The following is a 25,390-nucleotide window of genomic DNA, read 5'->3' as shown; positions in this document are numbered from 1 at the left end:
CAACTTGAGAAGCTGTGAAATGTATCTGATACAAAAAGGTGCTCCATGTATCAATTTTCCGAGAAAGTGAAAGGCCCTTTCTGGGTTCTTCATATATATATACTGACATGTATTTTACTGAATTATAGTGACAGGTAATTTAATAACTTAGAATGCTTAGAATCTTTGTGTCTTTCAGAGTGTGCTGTGTATTATATTAATTTTAATTAGTTCTAAGTGGAAGTGTCCTATAAAAACTTATGTAAGGTTGTGAACATTTGAATTACATCTGGTAATTCCTTACATCCTTTTCTGTGTTTTGGCAGTTCTCCCCTTTCTTAGTTGCTCAAGAATTAGCTCCAGGGCTGCTGCACCTGATACGTGGCAGTGGGGATGCTGCTAAACTTCCTATGATGTACAGGGCAGCCCCCAAACGAATTTTCCAACCCAAAATGTCAGTAGTGCTAAGGTTGAGAAATCTTGCTTTGTGGTTATATGTAGAACAAAGTGTTTCGGGTACCAACATGATGCCAAAGATCACCATCATTCCTGACTGGTTGGATTCCTAGGGCCTGACTGAACAGAAGGAACTCAAGCTTCGTAGTGAGATGAATCCGAGTTGAAACCCAGATTCCATATCTCACGTGCTATTTAAATATAATTTGAAATTACAGTTGACCCTTAACACGGGTTTAAGCAGTATGGGTCCACTCATAACACGGTCATTCTCGATAAGTACAGTGCAATGTTGTAAATGTATTTACTTTTATGATTCTCTTGATAACATTTTCTCTCTATTGTGAGAATATAGAATATAGTATGTATAACATACATAAATCAACTGTTTATGTTATCAGTATTACTTCCCGTCAACAGTAGGCTATTGGTAGTTAAGATTTTGGGGAGTCAGAAGTTACGTGTAGATTTTTGACTGGGTGGGGGTCAGCAGCGCATCCCCTGCATTATTTGGGGGTCAGCTCTAGGTGCTTTACCCCTCTGATTGGTTTCCTTATCTGTAGGATAAAAACATATGCCCCGTTTTCCAGTGTAACTATTGTCAGCGCAACTTGGGCTGTTCATCAGAGCGCCTACCGAGGTGCTAGGCCTCGGTGCCTGTGGCCATTAGGAGTGCAGTTTCGTCTGGGAAACATGGAGGACATCTCGGTTGAAGCCATCTCAACGGGTGCAGTGTCACTGAGGCGGTGGGCTCCGGAGCTGGCCTGCCGGGGTCCGAATCCCCGCAGCACCCTCGCTGCTGCGCTCTTTGGGGCGTGTCTCTGTGCTTCTGTTTCCTTATCTATAAAATGGGCTAATACAGTGCCCGACTCCAGGGTTGCGGAGCTGACCGAATGAGTTGACATGTGTGTGGCCCTTGATGAAAGCAGTGTTTGCTGTAGGAATTCTCAATTTGTGTTACCGTTCTGTGGCTCGTTCCTTCAGGCCGTGTGACTCAGTTTTATTTTTTTATTGTTTTATGTGGCTTCTCCCCTGTGCCTGCAGGGACTTACATTAGTGTGTCTTTTTTTTTTTTAAAGATTTTTTTTTTTAATTTATTTAATTAGAGAGAGAGAACACAAGTAGGCAGAGCAGCAGGCAGAGGGAGAGGGAGAAGCAGGCTCCCCACCGAGCAGGGAGCCCGACATGGGACTCGATCCCAGGACCCTGGGATCATGACCTGAGCCGAAGGCAGACGCTTAACAACTGAGCCACCCAGGCGCCACACATTAGTGTGTCTTAACCTTCCCTACTGAACACCCTCGCCGCCAAGGACAGTGAAGCTTATTCCTGCAAGACGAGGCTCTCCACCCAGAGTGGCCCATTACAGGCTCAGAATTGCTTCAGAGTCTCATGCTTTTGTCATTGTTGTTGGCTTCAGTTTCACATTTAAAAATATCAACAGTTTGTGCAAATGTGTATGTTTGCTCTAGTTTGAAAACCATGTTCAGTGACATACTATCAAGTCAGGTTGGCATTGTAGGAAAACAGCCTGGTTTCTCCTGGGGCTGTACCTGCCCGTGTGTGTGCCTGGGGGCCCCCATTCCGGCTTGGCCCGTAGTAAACACTGTTACCCCGACATCGTGGCCCATCCAGGTGTACTTCTTTTTCAGAAGAATGGGGACACTCCACATTAGTAGAAGGGAACCATTACAAACTGAAAATACATCCTAATGAGATTTTGTAGGAAATTTCCTAGGCAGTGGTTTAATTTAAGTGCGGGCCAGAGTAGGACCACAGACAGCCTGATGGGGTAGAGCCACCGTGACATCGAGGAGGGTCCAGGCCGGGGAGGGGAAGGGCTTTGCACGAGCATTCCTGACCAAGAAAAACGGACTCAAGCAAAAGTTATCTTTTTAAAAATTAGAGTTTGAGACCACCTGCTTTTCTGGTTGTAGAACGTTCTCATTGCTCGTGGAATCTTCGATAACGATCCAGCGTAAACACAGATGTTAGCATTGTACTGCCATTATTTTGTAGGTCAGGTTTTCTCACCTCGGCACCAAACCCTCCCTCTTTCTCATGCTGTTCCAGGATCAGCTGTCTGGCTTTTGCTCCGTTTTAATAGATCACTCCGTCAGTGCACCGCTGCTCGGGAAGAGAGAGTGAGTGGTGTTGCCTCAGTTCGTATTTAACGTCTTCATTGCCGTGACCTGCCCTCAGTTTTGTTCTGTGGGGCATGGTGGCTCTTAGCCTTTTCAGGGTCATGGGGCCTCTCTTCCCCGAGAACTGTGCACATGTCCTCTATCACGAATGCTTACGTACCATTTGAGGGGGTCCCAATTCCAGAACCTGATTTGCGGTTTTTAATGATAACTTCCCATTTAAAGTCATTTTCCTGGGGCTGGGCACTGGACCTGAAACCCGTTATTTTTCTTCTGAGGTCTGCCAGCCACAGCTCTTGGCCACTGTCCCGTGTCACACCAGCAATGTGAGTGCAAGCATGACTTGTTTCCGTGTGTCCCCACTAGTGCTCCCCAGACCCTGGGAGAAGGGTGCGGAAAAGGGAAATAGTCACGTCAGCCTTACTGATGTGCTTCAGGGGCTAGAGTGTTTATTCTGAAAGAAAAGTAGCATTAGTACTACCTTCTAATCATTATAAATTCCTGTAGGTAGACTTCTCTGCATTGTTTTGTATTTTCATGTTTGTCTGTCTCTTTGGTTGTTGTTGACTGAAAACTAGAAAAATAATTTCCCACACTCTTTTCTCCCAGAGTGTTTTCATAGTCAAGGGTTTTTTTAGAGCAGCCAGGTGTTAGTTCAGATTACTTTCTGTTCAGACGTCTTTCTGAGCCTCTGCTGTTTCTCATGTATAGAGAAGGGGTTTGGGCTTTATGATCTTTTCAGTTTTCTATATTATATTTACATTGTGTTCTTGAGATGTTCAATATACAGGGTTTTCTTTAGGTGTTCAGCAGATGATAGTATGTAACCAGGAGCCTCAGATTCAAGGAATTTGGAGAGCATACCTTGTATGAAGATAGAGCACCTGCTGGTGAAATCTTATACTGCAGCTTAGCAGTTGAGAAATGTCAACACCCAGACTCGAGAAGCTAAATTAGGAACCGTGGCTCAGCCAGATCCTGGAAAAGACTTGTGTGGATTGAGAACCCTAAGTGGTGGTAAAATTTCTGTCAATTTGTGAAACGGGGACCAGCACAGAAGAGAGGATTAATGGTAGAGGGCAGAACTTTGCATTTAAAACCACTGCAGAGTTTTGAACCCCTAAGAGTACACTTCGCAGACCAGGACGTTCCAAAGTTCAGCTCCAAGTTGAGACTTCTGTCTGGAAATATGGGACCAATTTTGTGATAGGAATCACTGGAAAAGTAGGACTTGGCTTACACCCAGCTCTGAAGCAATGTAATTGTGTGAAGGTGAAGAAATCCTATCAGATTTGACCTGACTTAGCACAGATGACCGATAGTCCACATATTGCTCACCCCTGCCAGTGAAAAACAAATGAACAGATCCTGTGAATGAACAGTCTGTTTAATTTGTAGTCCCATCTACCAGACCGGGCACCGCGATGTGGGGTGTCAGCTTCTCCTGGGGTTAAGAGCTGTCTGGGGACATGCACGTTTTCCTGTGTTGCTGAGCTTGAACATGATGCTCATGTAAGGAAATGCAACTGTGTAAGGTTTAATAGAATAGAGGCATAGCTATAAAATTACTGTTTTTCCATTGATCTCGTAATTTACATGATTTGTCCCTCCTTACTTGGGTTTCGTCTTTTGTGTTGGTCAGACAGTTTGAGAGGTTGCGTGGAAGGGCTGGAGATGGAGAAACCACTTGTGTGTTAACTGCTGTGAGTTTCAGTTGAGCGAGCTTCCACTCTCTCTGCCTTATGCTTCAGGATGGAGTCAGGCAGTCTTAAGTTGGCTCTATTCCTTGAACAGGCCACTTCTCCTACCTAGTCAGAGCTGTAGTGGCAGAAGATTCGAGCAGTCATACTCACAACTTGGCTGAAAACAGAGCCCACCAAGAGGCAGAGGAAGATGTCACGCTTGGTTCTTGGCATCCCGTGGCAGTTGTGGCTAAATACAAACAGTTGCTCCTCCCATTTCTCGCTGTTCTAACTTGTCTCTGACAGAGGCGCACAAGAATAGCACAAGATGGGAGTTGCCAGATAGATTTAGCCTATGTTTTCCTAAAGCTTGCATCTACACATAGAATCTGCTCCTACATAGCGCCTTCAGGGCTGAGCATCCAGTTAGAGTAAGAGGCTCTGGGCACTAGCTCACTCTAAAGACGCCGACCCCCAGAGCCTCGCCATGCAGAGCTGTTTGTGCACCTCCGTGTAGATGATGTGTGCTGGAGCAGCACCTGAGGCAGAGCGTGCATGTGTATTCCTGTAACTGTCTCCTCTGGAGGCAGAGGCTGTGGGCAGGCGCCTGCAAGTTTGGGCGCAGGTTGTGGCCCCCAGGCAGCGTGGGGCTCTCCGTGGTCAGCTTCTCCTGCTGTTGGTCTTTCCCCTCCACTTGGAAACCTGCCTAAGAGTCTTCCTTCGTGGGTATATCAACCCACCGCCTCCTCCTGACCTTGGATTTACTGCCCTGTCTTTTGTTTTTAACCTGTGTGCCCTCTTGATTATTGCATTTTTCAACTAATACTTGTTGAGTGTGTGTGTGTGTGTGTGTGTGTGAGGTAGCACACCCAGATCTCTGGGGATACAGAGATTTTCTGTTTCTTTTTTTATTTTTCTTTTTAAGATTTTATTTATTTTAGAGATAGCACGAGGTGGGGGAGCAGAGGGAGAGGAATAAGCAGACTCCTTGCTGAGTGTGGAGCCCGATGTGGAGTTCGATCCCAGGACCCTGAGATCACGACCTGAGCCGAAATCAAGAGTTGGACACTGCAGACTGAGCCACCCAGACGCCCCCAGAGATTTTCTTTTTAAATGTTTTGTTCTGGAATGAACTTTTAGGCTTACAGAACAATTGCACACATAGCACAAAGTTGAAAGTGTGGCCATGGATGCACACTGCTTCCTGGATTCCATCCTCCTGACCTTGTTCCCACTTACATGTTTTTCCTTGGAGGCAAATGTGTTCCAAATGGGACATTTTTGTTCTCAGCCAACTTCATGGCAGTGCCACATCTGTGAATAGCTGCAGAAGTGAAGAGGGAAGGAACAGAGTCAGAGGTGACGGTGACAGTGAGGACAGAGGAGGCTGATTGACAGGTTTGGAGGTGTTGGATGCAGGAGCATGAGTCCATATTTATTCCTTGGCTGCCATGGTAACGGACTGGGTAGAGGCTGCGGGATGCAGAGAGAGGATGATTTCCGTTTGCAGGTTGCTCATTTGAGTTGACCGGGGCCTTTTCCCGTCAGGTAAGGAGTTTCTGTGCTGTGTGCCTCGTGGGACTGGCCCGAGGAGGCAGGGCCGGGCCAGGGCGGGTCGGAGTGGCTCCTGAACACAGGGCAGGAAACCCAGAGCCCAGCCCATCTCCTATCCAGTCAGAACCTCTCGCTCTCTTCGCAGGGCTATAATCCTTCCAGTTACCTGTGAGGGTGCCCACGCCCTGGGCTGGGGTCGGAGCAGGTCTGCTAGCCCCACGCCCGTGTCCTTGAATCTCTAAAGTTGTTTTTGGTCTTAATTTGGGGACAAAGAAGTGGTCTGGTTTTCAGGGCAGAGCAGTCTTGTTTACAGTCTCCCTTGGGCTCTTTTACAGAAAGCTGGGTGTGGCGGCTGGCTTTGAGGCCGCGGCTGGTTGGGCCCAGGGCGGGAGCCTGCACGGGGCTCACCTGCTGGCTGCTTTTTCGAACAGCACGGATGCGCCTCCCGCCCAGCCTGGCTCCCGCTGTGCAGAGGTGGGAGAGGCTCCCTCTCAGAGGAACCCATGCCCCTGCCCGGGGCTTTCTCTGCAAGCTGTGAGGAAGCCACCAGTCCTCTCTTTATTGTCATCCTTACTGATTCCATTTGTAGTGATGTGAAAAACGTGAGAACACTGGAGCTTAGGAAACCAGCGTAGCTTTCGTGTTCCCTGGAGAGTTTCCATTGCCCTTCCAGTCTTTGTTAGAGCCTCTGGCTGTCTCGCTGAGCTGTCATGACCCGCGTCCTTGTTCCCGATAGCTGACCTTGACCGTTATTAATTTGTGTTAAATGTGCAAGAGTGTTGTCCTTATTGTGTCCTTACGTAAGCTTTCTGATTTTGTAAGGTATCCATTCTAAACGTGTATGTGATTTTCATCATTTTCATAAATAGAGGCTGCAGATATGTCATTAAAACTGTTTTTAACTCTGTTCCCTTGTTTTGCATAGTGTTAGAGCAGGGCAGATGGGTATGGACTTCACCTTCCGGAATCCAGTGAGTGGTCCTTGTCTCCTGTTTTTTTCCAGCTTAAGTTTCAGCAGCCTCTGGGGGGCTCAAGAAATGAAGTGCTTTCTCTGTGTGTTCGTGGTTCTAACTGGGGAGAGTGGGCCCGATGTCCTAGCGGGGTGGGTGTTCCTGTCTCATGGGCTGAGAGGGGACGTCGCCGGAGGGCATTCAGTGGTGTGTCTGTGCAGGGGCAGGCTCGGCAGCCCTGTGCTCCGTGTCCTCCTGTCGGAAGTTCTCACATACAGATTCGGCATCTGCCCTGTTTGCTAGTGACATCGCGTCTCCCGGCCTCGCCTGTCCCTGCTGACTCTTCTCACTGGCAACCCTCCTCCCGAACCACAGCCTCCCTCCCCTTTCTCATCTGCTTACCTGACTTGGGATCCTGGCACCCTTCGGAAATCTTCCATTGTTGCTAATCAGGGCTAGGAACATGTGCCCAACACAGTAGGCACATAGATTGTCCCCGTCTCCTCCTTTACGTATCACTTGGGCGTCAGCGTGTTCATAGAGGCCCCTCCACAGGGATGGCAGACAGACCCACAGGGGCGAGATCGATTGTACATACGTGTCCCTGGTGGCAGGACTCGGGAAAGAAGGAGAATCGGCATTTGTGGTGACGCCTGCTGTTTCAGGCCCCGTGATGAGAACTTTCTCTCCTGTTATTCTCGGGGTGAGGAGGAGTCGGGAGCTAGTGTCTTCCCATAAGAATCTGAGACAGAATTAGCCAAACTGGATTTTGAAGAAACCCCCAATACCAGGCCCAGGTCACTGGTAGTTAAATGCATGTCTGGAGAAGTTAAAGCCTCAGAGGTCAGAGATGGGGCCTCGCTCCTAAGACGCTGTTCACTGAGCCGATGCTTCTGCGTGCCAGTGGTGGGCTAAGGGGCTTGGCAAGACTCCTCCAGTCCTCCCTTTTACCTCATAGCTGGGCATCACCCCGTTTTCCAGGGGAGGAGACAGGCTGAGGGTGAGAAAGCCGGCCGGAGCTGCTGATGGTGAGTCAGGATTGAAGCCCCGGGACGCCCCACCCACCCACCCTGGGGGCTGTGTGTCCCACTTCCTGTCTCTGTAGACCCATCCTTCTTACAGTTCCTTCCCTCCACCAGCCCCGCTTTACCAGTCCTGGCTCTTCCCACTAGTCGGATCAATGGAACTTTGTGAAATCCCCGCAAGTTTAAAAATAAGCCTCAAAAAAAAAATCTTTCTTGAAACCTGCTTTTTTTCCCCTCAGCCTCCCTAAGATCTGTATTTGTAAATTCCCTCGCCTCTGGGACAGGGTTTTGGGGTTTTGTTTTCTGTACGCTAGAGGACAGGACTTGCTCGTGTTTCTGAGACCTGGGGTAAGTGCCCTTATGAGTGAACACCTTGGTGGTTGATGTTGCTGCCCAAGCTCCATTCCTTCCCTGCAGAACTGTGCTGTGTGTGATGTCTGATGATCTGAACGGTTTAGGCTGCAGCCACCGTGTGGTGGAATACTGTTGGTATTCATCATCCAGTCTCAAGGAAGGCTGCAGAACCAATAGAATGTGTACGTACGTAGAGAAGGAGGTTTATTTTAAGGAGTTGGCTCATGCAGTTATGGAGGCCGGTAACTCTAGAATTTACAGGATGGACCATCAGGGGCAGACCCTGGAAGGAGCTGATGCTGCGGTTGAAGTGCAAAGGCCCTCTCCCGTAGGATTTCCTCTTGCCTGGGGGAGCCAGCTCTGTTGAGGCCGTCAGCTGATCGGATGAAGCCCACCCGCATTAGGTAGGGCATTCTGCTTTACTCCTAGCCCACCAATTTACATGTTAGTTTCATCTAAAAACAGCCTCACAGCAACATCCAGAATAACCCAGTATCTGGGCACTGTGGCCCAGCCAAGTTGCCGCATAAAATGAACCAGCACAGTGAGCATGCTGTTCCTCTCACAGCACACGTCACTGTGTGGACTTGCTCTTGCACTTACCTGTTCTTTCCTCTGGTGCGTGAGCTTCGCGGGCAGGGGCCCTTGTCCCTGGGCACCTTGTGCTGCTGCCCTCCGCACAGTGCCCACCACATAGGCTCGGGCAGGGGAGCCAGTGACCGTCCGGGTCCCCACACGGAAGCCACGTGTGGCCAGGGCCTCCGGGGGAGGGGCGGGGCCAGAGTCCAGCCTGTCCTCACTCCCCAAGCTGGCCCCTGCAGAGCTGCGGCCTTGCAGATGGGCAGCCTTTTCTGGTTTGTACATAGGTCCCTGCAGGGACACATGCTCGACTTGCTGGGACGTCAGAGGAGCCAGCTTAAGTGAGGACTGTGCCGAGTGTCCCAGAACATTCCTTCCTCTGTTTGAGGCTTCTGTGGCCCTGGACATCCCTGTCCTGTCCTTTCGTCTTTTGTCTTCCCAGAGATGAAGTTTGCAGTGAAGGAAGAATTTATCAGATCCTCTGCTTTTATTTAATTTTTTAAAAAAGATTTTATTTTTGAGAGAGAACGAGCGAGAGAGAGCACGAGCAGGGAGAAGGGGTAGAGGGAGAGGGAGAAGCAGACTCTGTGCTCAGCAGGGAGCCTGACGCGGGGCTCGATCCCAAGACCCCAGGATCAGTACGTGAGCAGAAGGCACACGCCCAACTGACTGAGCCACCCAGGCGCCCCTCTCCTGTTTTCTTACCGTCCTCACCCGATGTTCACTGCCTGGCCTCTATGCTCAGATTCCAAGAGTTCTGTGCAGGTAGACACTGGGCCATTTTTCTTCCCCTTCTTACTGGATCTCCTTTTAGATGATGCACACCCTCCTGCTGCTGGGTCCCGTGGTGAGTCGGGGCTTTCTGATTGCGCCGAGCCTCACGTGTGCTCTGTGTGTCGCTCCAGTGAAATGCCCCTCCTCCACTTTGCTTGTTGACCTGGAGACACCTGAGGCGAGAAGGTTCCTCCTGACCCTCTTGCTGAGGGTTTCTTCCTGGGGGTCGCTGGGCATCCCCATCTCGCATGTGACTGCAGCAGAGCACCCTGGGAGGGTCAGCACTTCAGATCTGAAGTGCATTTTTGGAGAGCTGTTTCATTTGGCCCCCCATTGTTCTTAAGTCCTCGGGCTTCATCACACATTTTGATTTGGGTAGTTTTCCCTTTCACAAGTCAACTTTATTTTTTCAGTTTAAAAGAAAAAGTGAGTTCTAGATAGTAGTAGTCAGAAACACAGCATGGATACTGTGCTTATCTTTATTTACATTGAATCTCGTTGGGAAAAAAATAGTTTTTTCTTTTTTTAAGTAAATCAAATAACTATTTGAAATATTTGCTGATAGTAATGGAGTTTTACTGAATGCTTGGGTCTCCAGTTCAGTGGTAGGTGCTATAAGGAGATCGAAAAGTAATATGAGATCCTTGCCTTTTCAAAGTTTATGGTAGAGATGGGAGAGACTCAGTTGGCAGGAAACAAAAGAACAAAAATGGTAAACTGAGGCAGTGACTGCTCTCTGAGCTCTGGGATGCCTGGGGCAGTCAGATGGTTGTGGCTTGAAAGGCAGGATTGTCTGGTTGAGGTAAATACTGTCAGTGGAGGTCTGGACTTGGGGGCAAGCAGGGCATATCCAGATGAGCCTGAGAAGACAGCCCAAGCTCAGCAGAGGCCAAAGCCCCTGGAATGGAGGGAAGTCATTGCAGATTTGTGGGGACCAACTCCCAGAAGTCTGATGCCTGAACCTCTCCAGGGTGCCTGGAGCTTCTGTGGCTCAGGCCAGTGTGGGACGAGAGAGTTGTGGCTTAGCCGAGGCTGTTTATGTGACACCTGCTCACGTCGCTCAAACTCCACGAGCCTCAGTTTCCACAGTTACAATCTAGCCTGTCTCAGGCTGTCTTTGCAAGTGCAGCTGAGATATCAGTGGATATAAATGTATTTTTAAAATGCCAGCCTTGCTCTTGATGTCATTAACCAGCAGCTGGGTTTGAGCACCCTTCAGTGATGTCATGAAGGAAATTTCCTGCACTGGATGTAAAAGACAAGAAGATGCAACAGAAAGGCCTGTTCACAGGCGCTGGGATGGAGGGCACAGCAGAGAGGGGGTAGGGATAGACAGAAGGAGGGAGAGCATGAGGCTGAAAATGCGTCAGGAGCCCGGCTCGAGGGCCATCAGCAGGCCTTGGGGTTTGTGTCCTCACGTGATGGGGAGCCATGTGGGACCACACAGGCCTGGGTTTGCTTGCTTGCTGATAAAACCCCAGAAGCGGAAGACCAGCTAGCCCGAGGGATGTGAGAAGTGCTCGGAGGTGGAATCTGTAGTATCCGGGGATGCACTGGGCCTGAGGAGTTAAGGACGATCATGAGGTTTCTGGAATTCGCTGGCTTTAGGTGCACCTTCTCCCCCTTGCTCCTAGACTGACTCTACCAGCCTCTATTTATAACTTCTGTGCTTTAGAAAGGACATTTTTGATCCTAAATTTCTAGCTTACTCTAACTTGTTTAAACCTGAGACCTACCAGAAGTAACTTGTATCTGAGTTTTCCGTCCAGACAGCTTTATTTTGTACTTTGGAATATCTATTTCAAGCAGAAATCTTTTGTATGCAAAAGTCAGGCCTGGAGCAAATGTTTATTGTGAAAGTATGAGCCGGTGAGAGCGGAGGTTTTAATGGAAGTGCTTGGCCAACCTGAACCGCAGTGGCATGCACACGATGGCACGTCGGAAGGAAGAGCTGTCAGAAGAGCAGCTTTCAATTTAAATATATCTGGGATCTCAAGATGGATTCTAATGAGTTTTAAAATCTTCGTGTCAGCCTCATGTTTTTTCTTTAAATGCTGTGAAATCATTTAAAATTAATAAGCCAGTTTGTATTTGACGGCGTCTGCATCAGAAATGATGCCTCCGTCGCTGTGAAGTCTTTGCTCTTGTGTGGTCTTATCATTCCTCTAAAGTGAATTAGTGGCTGTGGCTTCTAGAACCACTAGGACATCGACTCCTCATTAATGGGCAAGTTGACTACCCGACAGACCACCTAGATCCAGCTGCTGTGTCTAAATACTGACGCCATCGCCTGAACGTGGGCCACGTAGTGACAAATGAAGGATTCTAGCGACGGGGGGGCGTGGCGCGGAGTTTCCCTGGGTTAGTGAGGTGCTGGACCGGGGTACACTGGGGACTCAGGGACAGCATTCCAAAGCCAAGGAAGGTTTGTCGGGAGGTCACTCTCCTCGCACTTGCGCCCCCTCCGCCCCCATGAGAAGTCTCACCGCGTCTGGGCCTTTCTCTCTCCAGCACCTCTGCTGAGACACGAGTGCACCTGTGGGTGCTGCTGGGCTGTGGAGCGCTCACGACACAGTTTCTGCTTCCACGGAGCTCCCAGCCTGGTGGAAAACCCAGTCAGGACGGTGACGGAATAGCAGTTCTGGGGACGGGGCAGCCCAGAGGCAAGGGGAACAGCAGGAAGAGTGGGGAGTCAGGAGAGGCTTCACAGAGGTGGGAGGGCCCCTGACCCCGAAGAAGGTCCAGGAGTTTGCCAGGCAGAGGGCAAAGGGCGCAGCGAAGCCCAGGCAGAGGGCAAAGGGCGGAGAGGAAGAGAAGGTGGAGAGATGGAGGCAGGCAGGGAGGGGGCCAGGAGCATCCCACGGCTCACAGTGCCAGCTGCATGTGACCCTCACAGCAGCCTCACAAGGGGTCCGCTTGCTGTTATTCCCATTTGAGGGGTGACGAAAGCGAGGCCTGTTTGCAGGTCTGCCTGTTCTAGAAACTGAAACGCAGACCTAATTATCAGTGCACCAGAACAGAGATTCACGTCTGACTCTGAAGTATCTTGTCTACTGTGTATGTACTGCATTCACCTCGTAACCGTGCGAGGCGGTCACTCATCCCATAAACGTTTATCGAGTTCCAGCTGCTCGGGGAATCAGATTTGTATTTCAGCACGAGCTGTTGGACTGTTTCAGGCAGTGGCTCTTGTCCTCAGGAGTCCCGCTGAAATGGAAGCATCGCCAAGGTGGGGGCTGGCCTGCGTTGTTCGGGCGCCGAGACGGTGAGTGCTGTCACATAGGAGAACTCCGTAACCAGCTAGTGGGGGGGCCGGGAGAGTAGTGACTGAGGTCGCGCTGCCAGCACTTGGCGACACAGTTCTTCATTTGCTCTCCAGTGTGTGGGCAGGCACTACCTTCCTGGAGAGGCTGCTCTAGGTATGAAAGCACCCTAAGAACAGGACCACGGACCACATCAAATTTGTGTCAAGAAAAAGGCATTCTAAGCCAGCCTTACGGCTTTTTAAAGAGGTGCGGAATCCCAGCAGACAGGGCTCCTCCGGATGCCGCAGTAGAGTGCCCTCTGAATGTGGTTAGGGAGGGCTGATGGCTGGTGTCAGGCCACACGAGGCCTCCGAGGCCGACTACTGGCCCTGTTGTGCTTAACACTTGGTGGGATAGAGGTGAAGACCTAGGAGGCACGCTGACCAAATTTCTGGATGGTGGAAAACTGAGAAGGAGGCTTTGTAAGTAGATTGTGCCTGTCTTGGTTCAGAAAACTCTGACCCATGAGAAGGATGGGATTGAGCAGGAGTCATCTGGAGGCAGGAGGTGTGGGGGGAAGACTGGTGGCAAGACATCAGAGCTCTGGACCCTGTTCTTTGTCAGTGGCTCACTTGTGACCACAGACAAGTCACTCACATTCTCAGCCTTGTGCCCTGTTTCCCCCGCAGAAGTGTGAAGCCAGGTGAGAAATGGAAGGAAAGGTGTTTTAGATGTAGAGCATTTTACAAATGCATATTTCTTAAAGAGAAGCTCCCTCTCACTGCCCTTTCGGGTCCCGGCATGCGTCTTGGGTGAGGTGCAGCTGCTGGCCCCTGGTGGTTCTTCCAGTGCAGTGAACTGCAGGGTGCTGTCCCTTCAAGGCCCCTGTGGGCGTAGGAGGCACACGCTTAGCCCCGTCTCTCCGCAGTCCCTCGCTCACAAACTAGTGGGGGAAATAAGACAAGTAAGGAAAGCTAGGTGACGATACAACATCAGATTGACAGTTGTTGGCAATGGGAGTTCACTTGGTGGTATAGGATCAATTACCAAATACCAAAGTTGCTAAGGGAACTTCAGACGCAAGGAAGATTCTAGTGATTTAAGAGTTTACCACATAAAAAATATGACTCCGCTTTAAAGGCAGTAAAGGTCAATCACAGCTTCCAGCTTCACACATCGAACATTATAAACTTTTAAAATAAGATTAATGTACCATCTCCCCAGGCCTTATACATGGTAAGAAATAGAAGAAGGTAAGAGTTATGTGTGCCTATTGATGAATTCTATCCTAGTGATACTGAGTAGGCTTTAGACTGTATCAGTTATTCTTGAAAATGGCCCATATTAACAGAATAAATATGTAATAGAAAAAAAAGGCTGGGGACATTTAGTAACCCCCTGTAGTAAAGACGAACAGTTTGGGTCATTTTCTGTTGATTTTTAATTTTCTTTAATTGAGGTTTAACTTCCACATGTAAAGTACAGGGATTCAATGTCGATTAGTTTTTATCCTACGTAACCACAACCTAGATCAAGCTGTGGCACGTGTCTGCCACGGAGGAAGCCCCCGGCCTCCTGTCCCAGGCAGTAGCCACCCTCCCGTTTCCGGAGGGAGCACCCTTCCGATGGTCCGCACAGCTTAGTTTGTGAGGCAGAGCGCTTCTGTAGGTAGACCCGGTGGTGCACTTGCTCGCCGCCGGCTGCTTTCACTCCCTGTGCTGTCCGCGGGACTCCTCCACATGTGGGTCCGCGGGACCTCCCTCCCGTCCCCGTCCCTGCTGCTGCACCGTTCAGCATCCTGTGCGCACCCCGCAGTCTGCGTATCCACGCGGTGCCTGGGCCTTTGCGTCGTTTCCGGCCTGGGGCTACAGGAAGCTGCTGTCAGTGATCTTGTCGTCTGCTTGCGGACACATGCATCCCTTTCCTCTGGGCACTCTCTGGGGAGAGGAATTCTGGACTTTCGGGCAGTCACATATGCAGCTTCAGTAGATACTGGTAAAGTGGTTTCCAAACTGGCTGAACCAGTGTACGTGCCACCAGCAGTGCGTGAACATTCTGGTTGCTCCCCCCGCCCCCCCCTCCCCCCCCCCCCCCCCGCTCTGTTAGGCTTGCTTTTTCCTTTGGGTGTACGGGGGCGTCTCCTCGGAGCTCTGACTTCCCCTCCCTGGTGACTGGTGGGGTCGAGCGTGTCTGCGTTTGCTTATTAGCTACCTGGATATCTTCCTTCAGGAGTCCCCAACCGAATCTCTTACTCATTTAAAACACGGTTATTATCGTGTATTTTACCTAACTCAATGTACACGAAAGAGTATTCTTTAAACATATTAATAATATAAAATACTTAATAATACATTTTATATTTTTTTATACGAAATCTTGACAATGCAGTACATGTTTTTCTTTTTTTTGCAGGGAGTATATTACATAAGGTTTTTAATTGTGGTAAAATATATGTATCAAAAAATCTGCCATTTTGACTCTTTCTAAGAGTACAAGTCAGTGGCATTGGTTATATTCATAATGCTATGTATCTGTCACCACTGTCCGTTCCCCAGAATTTTTCATCACCCCAAACAGAACCTCTGTAAACACTCGGCAAGACCTCCCCATCTCCCTGCCCCCTTCTGAGTCACCCATTTGTAATTTGGTGTTTTCTCCTGGATCTGTGTCCTTGATGAGGAGTGATTTATGCCTGTGTCCTCCCAGTGGCTCACCTAGTCCCTTTCTTAATGAAAGCCTTTGATGATCAGAGTTCTTTATTTTAACAAAGTCTAGTGTATCAGTTTTATTTTTCAAATATGGTATTTTTTGTGTCTCTCTAAAGAACTCTGTGCCTAGCCCTGGGGTTCCCAACTGAGAGTGGTTTGCCCTCAGGGGACGGAGACAATTTGGCTGTCACAGGTGGGCCAGGGAAGTTGCTGTACCTACAACACACAGGACAGCTCACAACAGAGAACGATGTGGCCTGAGAGGTCAGTGTGCCGCAGCTGGGAAACCTTGTCTAGCACAGGGCCGTACATGTGTGCTTCTGGAAGCTTTGTGGCTTAACTTTTCACATGTAGTCCAGGACTCACCTCTCCTTGGCCCCTGTGTATGTGAGGAGAAGAATTTGAGAGAAATCTGGATTCTTCCACATCTGTGTCCCTAGCCTTTTATTTAAACCAAAATTCAGTCCATGATCAGGAGCTTTATATGGAACATAGTAACGTACAGAACGAAAGTTTTGGTAGTTGGTGGCCTAAGAGCAGTATTTGGAGCAAGAATGTAAATGGCCTGGCATTTGCAGAAAATGGAAAATTTTTCACCTTCCAATCCGATTAGTAAAGACATGATTTAGAGCTTTGTTGTTGTTGTTACTTTGTAACTGTCAGGTTGCCACCATAACGCAAACTGCACACAAAAGGGACAATTCATAAAATACATTGACCTGAAAGTGTGCTGTTTTTATCAGACTCTTACCTGGTTCTTGCATATAGGTATGATTAGCTAGACGTTTCTCACACTGATGGGAATTTGTTACTTTTTTCCATCATAGTTTAGTTGTGTGTGTACTTGTCAGATCTCCCGTACACCATGCACATAAATACACAGATGTTTGAGGGCAGTTAGGAGCGGGAGAAAGTACTTGCAGAAGCAGTGTCCTCGAACATGTGGACAGCTGTTCTTCTCGAGGATGGCAAGGAGGGAAGGGTTGCTGGAGCTCTTTGCCTCTGTTTAATGGTCATGCCGACTCCATTCCTAGCATTCTCACATTAAAATCTAATGCTGTGTAAGAACATATGGCCATGGCGTGGTCAGATGGGAAAAATCACCTTGTCCAGAACGTGCCGTGGGCTGTTGATGCTCTTCTGTTGAAATGGACTCTGGCAAGGGGGTGAGTTGCTCTAGGGTTAGAGCCTTCGGTCTCACTTTAAAAATCGTTAAGAACACATGTTGCTGTTTTGGGGGTACCCCTAGTTCCCCTTTTACTACATTTGTGGATGGTGTGCACTAGAAAGTGCTAGGTTTGGGATCAACCCCTGGGTCTGAGTCACAGCTGCGCCTCTAAGTGACCTAAGGGTTGGCAGGTCGCTCCGCCCATTGCCTCATCTGGTGGGGCCAGCTTCTGCCTCATGTTGGTACTGGGAAGAGTCGGTGAGAAGTGGAAACCTTTGCATAAATGCAAGGTACCCACCTTGTGGGCCCACCCAGTTTTTAAAAAAGTTCTCACTCCAATATATGTTAATATTTGTGGAGAGACAGCACGTGGGGTCGTTAGGGGAATGGGTTTGGAGGCTCTTCTGCTTCCTAGCTGGGTGGCCTGGCTCATCATTTATCTATAAAGTGGGGGTGCTGGTAGTACCTATCTTAACAGGGTTACTGTGAGGTTGAAAGCTTATCTCTGTAATGTGTCTAGGACGTTTCATGTGCCTGGCATACACTGGGTACTTAGTAAGTGTTTATTTTTGTTGTTGCTGTTCGAGTTGATTTGGCAAAGAGTGGAATTCAGGTCCTGCCTCAGTCAGCACTTTTCTTTGTAGACTGACCAGTCCACTGAAAACAGGTGTGGTTAGTTCTCGAAATACAGAGTTTTGGTCGTCAGCATTGTGAAGTTGATTAGGGGTCGTGGGGCATCTGCTGTGGGAGAGAGAGATGTGAGCCAGATGCACAACTTGGCCTGCCTCCTCGCTGGGGAGCCGGTTCAGAAGTTTGATGGTTCACTGACGTTCACCTGCTCAGTCTCACCAGTTTACAGGGCTGTTCCGAGCCCCCAGAGGGTTGAGAACAACTTGCTTCCATTCTGTTCCCACAGCTCCTAGCCTGATGTTTGGCACATAGTAAATGTCTGTAATAAATTTTCCTTATTTGCAGGTTAAGTCCAAAACTGTATTCGCGATCCTGAGGAAAAAGTAATGTGAGAATTTTTGGCCATATGGTGTCAGAGACCTTTTTGACTTTTTTTTTTTAAATGTGAAATTATTTTTAAAATTCTAAATCATACATATGTGTAACAAAAAATGTTAGAAAATATTAGCGTAATAGCTTAAGGAGGAAAATATAAGTCTTATTCTGTTTGGCAGGGTTTCAGTGACCCCGAACCTCAAGTGGGCAGATCTGGATGAGGAAGGGGCCAGAAACCCTTGTGGGAAACGTAGCTTCTCCCAGACTGCATTTTGCCGTCCTTCATATATATGTGCACACGTGCACGTGAAGAGCAGGGAGAGGTTTCATCAGATAGCAAAGATCTTTCCTGTTCTCTTCCTCGGTGGCAGCTAGCAATGAACCCAGGTCCTGGCTTCGGCTGGAGCGAGCGTGCATCACCGGGGACCCTTGTCACAAACAGTGCTTCCAGGACCCCGCTCTTGGGGTCCGTAGGTCTAGACTGCTGGCCCAGCTGCAGCACACCCAGAGGACGGTGTCCTGGGCTGTCGGACTTTGGGCTGGCAGAGCACGTGCTGTGGGAGCCTGTCTGGAGTAGCTTACAGCTTCCTTTATGCTTCACTGCTTTCATCTGTTTCAAAGGAAAAAACAGGTGTATGGAACTAAAGAGACCAAAATAAATTCATAGGTGTAGAAGGCAGGCCTTATGCAGGCCTTCAGATTGGCTGGTTTTCATGAGAACTTTGGAAATTGGAGAGACTCAGAGGGCTTCTCTTTGGTTTGAGGCTGCTGAAGCAACTGTCTCTCACTAGGTCCTCCGTGTCTTTATCCAGAGCTGTCAGCATAGGAGTCCGAGAACACGAGTATCTCCGAAAGCTATGCCTTTGGGATTGAAACAGAGTCTTAGTTCTCTGGTAACTGAGTGCTGAGCGTTAAGTGGGTGCCAAAGGGACAAGAAACTGTATCACCACGTTAATGATGATCATGAAACAGACCAAATGTCCTTCATTCTAAGCAGTCTCCTGCCTCTGATTTGAAGAGAATTGAGGTGTCTTCTTACTTAGATTCCTTGGCTTCTGTCTGCCCCTCTCAGTTTCCCCTTACCTGCACTCATCCTCTTTGTGTTCCCTCTTCTGTCCTTATCCAGACTGCCCCTGCGCCCTGGGCCCACGGTGGTTTATTCTGCCCCCTACGTCTTTGTTCTGCTGCTTCCTCCCCACCCTGCATCGTCTTCTGTTTTTCCTGCAAAATATGTTCATTTCCTTTTTCCTAAGAGGCAGCAGGTCACTAGCATGTGCTGAGTGCCTGGGTCCCAGAGTGAAGATGCCCCGGAGCGGAGGCACAGACGAACCATGGTGGGCCTGCAGTGAGTGAGAAATAAAACTTGGTTGTTTTAAGCCACTGGGATTTGAAAGACTTTGTTACTACAGCAACTCCCAGCCTGTCCTGACTGATACCATATGTATATGCTTCTGTGAATTGTTTGCAGAAGTTAGGCCTGGCCCACGTTTGTTTGTTTGTTTGAGGCTTACAACAACCCATATTTATTAGCTCAGTTTCTGTGAGCGGGAATCCAGTCGTGGCCTGGCTGGGCCCGCTGTTTCAGGGTCTCTCACAGGCCATGGTCCCATCTGAAGGCTCAGCTTCGAAAGATCTGCTTCCAAGCCCACTCATATGACTGGTGGCAAGTTTCCGTCCCCAGGGCCTCAGTTCCTTGCTGGCAGTTGGCTGGAGGCTGCCTTGAGTTCCTTGCCTTATCAGACCCATAGTCTTGATCAGATTTTCGAACTCTCCCCCCCCCCCCCATTCTCTGCTTCCTGCTTGTTCAGAGACCCAATTCACATGCCTCTCCTCCACAAGTCATGGCCACATCTCTCTCTTTCCAACAATGTCTGCAACCTCTTCTCTGTAATTCCAACACATGTCGTTTATTCTGGTGCGACATGTTATATTTTACCCATCTGGATTGTCTACGACGACACTATTAGCTTCTTGTGAAGCCCATCTTACTCATTGTTCCCCCCCACAGTGCCTTACATTTAGCAGACAGTGATGTTTGATGAATCGAGGGACAAAACTTTGCTAGAATGCATGGAAGATGCAGAAATATGCTTTAGCAGGTCGGGGGTGAAAGTGTATCACTTTTATGAATTTACTCCTTTATTATTATTTTATATGAAATAATACCTATTTAACTTTGACAACTTCCCTGAGAGTGATCAACCCCCCCCCCTTTTTGTTAAAGTTTCTTAACACTTGCTCCTCTTCCTACATTTTTGCAGATATATTTTATCCTGTAGGACACAGAGCATCACGATCAATACTACGTTTAATTACATTATGTCCTTTTTTTTTTTGTGCACATAAATTTTAAGCACAGTGAGGAAGCTAAAAGATGTGATTAATTTGGCTATTCTTATAATGGGTGCCTTATTTCCTCTAAAAGTCAGTGAGCATTTTCAAATCAAATGGGGAAGTTGTCGTCTGTCTCTCCAGAGGACGTTTTCCTTGTCAGCATCATGTGCCCATTGGGTTACTGGGCGTAAGTTGAAGTACTTAGCTTTCTTTTTCAAAGTAGAAGGTTAATTTGCAGAATGACCACACTTGGAGTAGTTAGCCTAGTAGTGGTGGTAGTAGCTACTATAGTAGGGACTGTAACAGCAGGAGGGAGGTAGGTAAGTGCCCAGGACACTGCTGTCTGCCCACCAGGCCCCTGGGATCGACCACATTTCAGGAGCAGCCACGCAGCAGCAGTCAGTGTATCACCGCCTCCTGCTGACTGCACCGCACCTGCTGCACGGGGGGACGCGGTGACACACGCTGGAGCATGTCAGGCCCTGTCTGTCAGCTCCCTGCGTTTGACAGGTTCAGTGGGAGAGCCCGGATCTCCCCCTGCCGCCCCCCTCTGGCCACCTAACCCCTGCCCATTAGACCACCTCTGCCTGCCTGTCTGGTACCCCCCGTCCACTGGGCGAGAAGCCACGTGGGGGCAGAAACCAGAGCTGTCTTGCTCACTGTGTCCCATTCCTGGCACGGCATCTCACCCATGAGGGGGCGCTCCATGATGATTTGTTGAGTGAGTGCCATGAAGCAACACACGGAGCAACACGAGAGCAGTTTAATAAGGTGCGGAATCAGGTGCTAGGTGGTGTTTTGCAGAGTGTGTGGGTTAGAATTTCAGAGGTCAGGAGGTCATATGAAGGTTTGAAGGAGGAAGGACCTTAAGCTGTCCTAGGGTTGGTGAATCAGTGGAAGGGGTAAATTATCCTAACTGGGAAAGTAATATCAAATATTAGTTGTGAAAATACAGTTGACCCTGAACAACATGTTTGAACTGCGGGTGTCCACTTGTATGTGGATTTTTTTCAGTAAATACAGCCCAGTATTGTAAACGTATATTCTCTTTCTTAGGATTTTCTTAATAACCTGTTCTTTTCCCTAGCTTCCCCTATTGTGAGAATAGAGTGTATAATACACACAGCATACAAAACACGTGCTCATTGACTATGTCAGTAAGGCTCCTGGTCTGCGGTGGGCTGTGAGTAGTGAAGTTTGGGGGAGTCAAAAGTTACATGCGAATTTTTGACGGTGTGGGAGGGTTGGTGCCCTAATCCCGTGTTGTTCAAGGGGCAACTGTGGTTATTTTCCACATCAGGTTTTATCAAGGATAAATAAGGTTATTACTTCCAGATTTTGCAACTTTTTTTAGAAATTAGAGGATGAATCGAAAAAACAGTGGTCATTTTGCCAAGCGCAGAGTCTTAACTGACAAAGCTAATGATCTAGAAAAACCTATGTTGGAAAATGTCACTTTATTATATGTGTCTGGAAGTGCAGATGGGAAAACAGATTTTTTTCTTTTTGCAGTAGATTCATTAAGTGTTTGGGAAGAGGCTCTCTTCCACACCGTCCCCAGCCTGCGTCGTTTGAGACTAAAGCTGAGCCCCACTTGCCTCCTGTCTCTCAGGGCAGAGGCAGCTGCTGATCTTTGCTAGGGACCCGGGCCGGCGGCGGGCCTGCGGCAGGGCGTCTGCCAGCGCCGCCCGGGGGTCCGAGGGCCCCGCACGGATGAAGCCAGCATGGCGGGAATGAAGAACGAAGAACCGCTGACTCTGCTTGCACAGAAGCCTCGGCGCTTGCCCCTGGTCGTCCGCGCGCAGCCTGGCCCTGGCTTCGAGCGGAGGCCTAGGGACCCTGGGCTGGGGCTGTGCGCGCGGCGCTGTGAGCCAGGCCACGTGTCCCCCGGGGCTGTGCGTGCCCCTGGCACAGGCCCTGCCGGCCACCGCGCACCTCAGAGCGGCCGTCTGCTTGCCACCTGTCAGGCTGGCCCAGCGGGCGGAGCGTTACTCCGTGTGGTGACGCAGCAGTTCACCGTCCACACGGAAGTCACGTCTGGCCTGGTTGCTTTTGGTCTGCTGTGGTTTGATTTCAAAGACGTGGAGCGTCCTTGGAGGAAACCTGGCCTTGCCGTGGACGTAGCCCATCACACCTCCTGGTGGGTGACCTACCCCCGGCCTCCGCGGCGGGCACCCTGCAGCACTCCCCAGTTTCTCCCATCCTGACTTCCGCGCATATGCGCTCGTCCTCACCGCCCACCTTCTCAGCTCCCCGCTCCAAGGGTTAGGGTCGAGGGTCGTGAGCTGAGTCAGACCTTCTCAGCCCTGCAGAGAGACTCGGTGTCACGGCCTGACGACCTGAGTCTCATTCCCCTGGGGATTGTTTCAGACTCCCTGCAGGGTCCTTCCGTCTCAGAGAAAACTGAGACCTCTCCTGCTAACTCTTGTCTCCATGTTGGAGCTGTGTCTTCACCTCCCTTCATCCCTCTGAGAAAGAACACCCCCCAGTCGCCAAGGCGAGCCCGGGGCCTGTGCCAGGAGCTCTCTTATACTGCTGTCCTAGCGTTGTCCCCTTGGTTTCCAGAACGTCCCTGTCCTTTGACATAATGTTCTGTCCACCTTCTGCCTTCAACCCCATTTATCAAGAATATTCCACACTTGAGAGTTCTTCAGGCCCCTGCACCCCAGGTCCTCCCCACTGCCCTGCTGTGCCCTCTGGTGGATCTTGGGACTGCCAGTCACCCATTCCCGTGTCTGTTCTTGCTGCCCAGTCTTCTTGCATCCTCCAAGTTGCAGGACTCTGGGTCAGGAGTCAGATCCACTTTTCAAAACCCAGTTCTAAAATCTCTTCTCACTTGTGACTATAATAAAAAATCATCTTGGATCAAAAGATGACTTAAGTCAGTATATTGGATTTCTCGCTCTCTGTTCCAAGTGAACAATTTCCTATCTAATAGGTAGTGCTTAGAAGAGAGGCACTGATTAAACTGTTCCATTGGAAATTTGTGTCTAGAGACTGCTCCAACAAAATAGCATTATTCTTAAAATGTGAGATTGTGTTTCCTCTGAAAAAAACATGAGTGAAATCCATTACATAACTGTTGATCAGTAAAGCATTTAATTAAGAAAATATAAGGCAAATCGTAATTTTTTGGAGAAGGAAGCAGTCAGATGGGCCTTTTCTGCCTGGTACTGTTTGGCTCTGCTTGGCCCTCGCTAGGCTTGTTGTCCCGAGATGGGAGCTGGTGAAACTTGGGGCAGTCCCTGCACGGCCTGGCCTGGCCCTTCGTCACTTCATGCCCTGCGCAGTTTCAGGGTAAATCTAACTCTCATATTACTTCACAGAAGAATTTTTCTTTATGACATCTTTTTTTTTTTTTCCCCTGGGAAGTGTTAATACTGATGGGGAAATAGCCAGTAAGTACTGACGACATCTTGGTGCCTGGTTTTTTTTTTTTTTTTTTTTTTTGGTACAACTGTGTTTAAAGAGTTTTGATACCTATTCTGGACTCTTCATGAAATGAGAGAGGAAATTTTATCAACTAAAGAATATAAGATCTTTTTGCTTCTCCACTACTCTATCCAAAGTCATAAGTCATGGACACTTGAAATTACGTTTGGTTAGTCAAGTCAGTGTCTTGACGGAGTGTGAGAATTTTTTTTTTTTTTTTTTTTAAAGATTTTATTTATTTATTTGAGAGAGAGAATGAGAGAGAGAGAGAGCACATGAGAGGGGGGAGGGTCAGAGGGAGAAGCAGACTCCCCGCCGAGCAGGGAGCCTGATGCGGGACTCGATCCCGGGACTCCAGGATCATGACCTGAGCTGAAGGCAGTCGCTCAACCAACTGAGCCACCCAGGCGCCCGAGAATGTTTTGTTTTGACCCTAATAAATATAACCTTATAATTCAGTTCATTGCAGTTTTAATGGGGATATTTTTACCAGTAAGGTTAAAATATTTATCACATCTCAGGGTAATACTTTTGAAAGTCCTCTTTTCAGGAGATACAAAAGTTATTAAGACTTTTCTGAGCTAGACTTTTCATCAGCAGCTTTCTTTGACAACAGGGGTTCAGTGGCCTCTTCACCTCTCTTCCCTTGGTTGGAACTTTTGTAACTTGCTGTCCCACCAGTGACCCAGGGAAATAGTGTTGGGACAGTGCATTCACCACTGACATGTCCACAGATTGTGGATAGAAGTGGCTGCAGGGGCCATGGGGACGCACACTTCACCTTGGAGCTGGGTTCTCGGACATGCACCCCCACCCACCACCTGTGACCAGCAGGTACCTTTGCCCTAGATTTTGTTGTGTTGGGATTGACCAAAGTAAACTTGTGGCAGCTGGTGACAGCATGTGTGATGTATGGACTCTGATGGTGTGCCTGAGAATGTGGATGTTTCACAGGCTCTCTGAATTGTGGGGATCCTCTTACGTCATTAGGATCGATTGATTCCATCAGAATTTGGTCCATCTTTATCAGAACCCCAAGTCTGATACCTACAGGTTCTCAGCTTCCATGCTGCACTCTACTAGCTACTTACAGACTCCTTCAGTTTCCTTTAGGCTTAAAGGCAGAACATTTAAGAGGCCAAGGTTCATTTCCCTAACAACACGATAACTAGGAGAGTTGAAAGTAGCCAAAAAGTTCATGTCGTTTAAGAACTTGGAGATAGGGGGCTCCTGGGTGGTTCAGACAGGTAAGCGTCTGCCTTCGGCTCAGGTCATGATCCCAGGGTTCTGGGATCAAGCCCCACATCGGACTCCCTGCTGAGCAGGCCCTCTCCCTCTGCCTGCTGCTCCCCCGCTTTTACTCTCTCTTCCTCTGTGGAAAAAAAAAAAAAAAAAAAAAAAGAACTTGGAGATAGTACAGGTTTAATGATTGATAAACCTGTGGGGTATTTTAGAGGCTGTTCAGAGTTATCACAAAAATGGTAGGAATTCCAGATAATGGAATATTGGAAGTTGTTGGAACACTAATGTGGCATAATTCTAGTGAAGAAAATACTGGAAAGAAATTCCAAATAATACCCTGATGTTTTGAAATATAATGAAGGGAAGGGGAGCGTGTATATCTACACGTATTTGATACACCTGTGGTTTCTGGGGCCAGCATTCTTCATGTCCAGTGTGAAGGGAATTGGGCCGGATGATCTCTGAGTTACCGTCTAGGTCTGAGATTTTATGACAGTGGAGGTTACTTTTCAGTAAACACAGTATCCTTTCTGGTGGTTGGGAAATAATAGATTCACAGTCTTAGTCTCACTGATATCGCTTGCCTCTAAGCCTTATAATGTTCTTCAAAATACCTCTGTGCTGCATTTTATTTTTATTTTATTTTATTGAAGTGTAGTTGACATACAATATTACATTAGTTTCAGGTGTACAACCTAGTGATCCAACATTTATATACATTACAAAATGATCACCATGATAAATCTAGCTAGCATCCAT

General features: G+C 48.5%; 1 protein-coding gene across 5 annotated transcripts in view; it reads left to right on the top strand.

Moving 5' to 3' along the window:
• SETD3 (SET domain containing 3, actin N3(tau)-histidine methyltransferase) overlaps window positions 1-25,390 on the top strand; it is a 78,061-nt gene that overhangs the window by 23,018 nt on the left and 29,653 nt on the right. The gene's annotated exons all lie outside the window — the stretch shown is intronic.

Source organism: Halichoerus grypus, chromosome 8 (assembly GCF_964656455.1).
Source record: "Halichoerus grypus chromosome 8, mHalGry1.hap1.1, whole genome shotgun sequence".
Lineage (NCBI taxonomy): Eukaryota > Metazoa > Chordata > Mammalia > Carnivora > Phocidae > Halichoerus > Halichoerus grypus.
Note: the sequence above shows the minus strand (reverse complement) of the source record. Positions and strands in the feature narration are given on the sequence as shown.